Here is a 2,560-nt window from a genome sequence, read left to right as displayed (position 1 = left end):
GAGGGAGAGAGAGAAAAAGAGAGAGAGAGAGAGAGAGAGAGAGAGAGAGAGAGAGAGAGAGAGAGAGAGAGAGGGGGGGGGACTTGATAAAAGTATTTTAAGCCCCTAACAACACTAGTTAGAACATTCGGGAGACGAGCTTCGAGCCCACCTGTAAGACCAGCCCGTGCTGCGAAGGATACAAACTTGCAGTAAGGCTAGCAGAAAGAGAGACATAATATTCGATAAAAATCATTCCCTCACGGGAATGGAATCAAGGTCATCTGCATGCTAAAGAGAAGAGGCCCAATCGCCACTTCATAAACACCGTTAAAGACGGAGTTAAGAAGATGTACATTCGTTGAAAATCGAAATACAGAACAGTAATCCACCAGAAGTTGAGCTCAGTGGAGTTGTAGACAAATTCAAGAAAGCCTTCATTTCGCTAGGAAGTAGAATCAGAAAATATAATTGATACCAATCAAATCACACAAGTGGCATGTTCCCAGAAGAGAAAAGGGATGGGGGAGTCAGTAGATCCACAACGAAGAATTATTTTTTTTGCAATGTTCAGTTATAGCAGTGTATAAACCAGAAAAAAAAGACAATGTCTGGGATAACTGGAAAAAATGCTATGAAGTCGACGGTGTTTTTGAGCAGAGGACTGTCAGAAAAAAACACCAAAGTTCTGTACGTTGATCGTAGAAATATATTCCACGAGGACGCTCCCATGTACAGAGTCGCTTGCCTCGATGCCCAGTCTTGTATGAATAACATTGAAGTAATCACTGTTGTTGTATATATGCAAATGTTTGCCATCACTATGGAAAATTTAGACAATTTGGGAAGCGGGCTTTGACCATGATTTCTAGGGCCAACTCAGGCTAAGAGGTATGCAATATCCCAGCACAAAGACCGAGATACTCGATTAAAATTCTCCCCGACATGAGAATAGAATTACAGTATGAGGTTTTCTGACTGCTGCTACATATCCCAGACGCCGGTTTTACTGATATAATTTGGGGAGGGGGGGGGGGGTTGATCCGTTGAGTACTGCTGAAGCTTAGTGCCAAGAGAAAGGTTACAGGACCAATCAAGTTCAAGCAGCAATTCCGTCCCCGCCTGGTTACGATACTAAACATTTCAATGAATCGGTCGGGGTTACAATGGCATCGCATTTTTATTCCGTACTGGAGACGTTTGTATCGTCTCTCATGAGATTGGATTGCGGTATAGGCTTAACGCCCCCCATTAACACTAATGGGTTATTTAAGAGGCAGGACCTCCGAGTTTAACGTTTATCTCCGAAAAGACCGAGCCAAATGGGAAATTTGTGTAAAGTGCTTTTCTCAAGGACACAATGTCGGACCCAGCCGAGGCTCGAATCGAACCCTGAACCTGCAATCTCACTAGGCCACCCATCTCTCATATAGGGCAAAATCTTTATAAATTAACTTACAAATATTCCATTGCTACATCGTGAGCGTGTATGCCAATAAAAAAGAACAGTCAAAAGCTTTTGTGTTTGGTGACCTCCTTTCCACCCACAGTACCCCGGAGACAGATTTAAAAAATAAAATACGTGTGGTGTCTTTTCATTTTTATTTATTTATTTTCGGACTTTGGTCCTGTCTGTCCCATGCATGTTGAGAGGGAAACAACGGACCAGCAGGAGAACACTCGGAAAAATCCCTACACAAGAATCGAACTCGTGTCTTCTCCTTCTGCGTGCCACGACAGAGCGCCTAGCCGCTACTCTGCAGACACCGGTACCATCCACATGTCTTTGACCTAGCTATACCCCCCCTCCCACAGACAAAACAAAACAAAACACTAAAAAGGAGAAAGAAAAAAACTGAAGACCAAAAATGTGGATGTTTGGCGGGTGCTTTGATGGAGATTGCTCATTCGAGATCTTTCCTATCAAACAGTTCTCGTCCTTATCTCTCCTTTTTATTTTTTGTCTTTGCTACTCACTTGAAACACTTTTATCATCGGTACTTATACCATGACCAATTTGTGTTGCAAGTGCCATGCTACTGCTGCTGCTATTAGAGTTGAATTCCACCCTCCTGGTCAGTCAGTTTCAGAGTCAGGCCAACATGATATAATGTGGAAAGTAAGTGAACTAAGAGAGAATTATTTCTTATATCATTGTTTTTGTAAGTCGTACTAAGTCAAAAAATCCACACAAACTAACATTCAAGATTTGGATCGGTTTGTGAGAATATAAATTAATTTCATAACAAACTGTGTCAAACTAGCTTGCTTCATGATTCAGATAGATCTAAGTAAAAATAATAACTGTAACAACAAGACGTGCAGTGTTGATTTGAAACCGTTTGACTGAAGCGTGGAATTGTGAAAGATCTAAGCTTTTTTTTCTTTTAAGAATATTCGGCCACTAACACTGGACAGAGTGGAAGTGGGGGCTCTCATGGCCAAGAGGTTAAGGTGTTTGCCTCTCATTCAAAGGTTCCGGGTTCGAATCTGGGTAGATCTATATATAGCGACGGAAAAAAATTTCTTCTCTAAAAAAAATTCTCCTTTCACCTCCTTTCCTGCTCTCTTGCAATGTTCT

This window comes from Aplysia californica, unplaced genomic scaffold (genome assembly GCF_000002075.1).
Source record: "Aplysia californica isolate F4 #8 unplaced genomic scaffold, AplCal3.0 scaffold01040, whole genome shotgun sequence".
NCBI lineage: Eukaryota > Metazoa > Mollusca > Gastropoda > Aplysiida > Aplysiidae > Aplysia > Aplysia californica.
Note: the sequence above shows the minus strand (reverse complement) of the source record.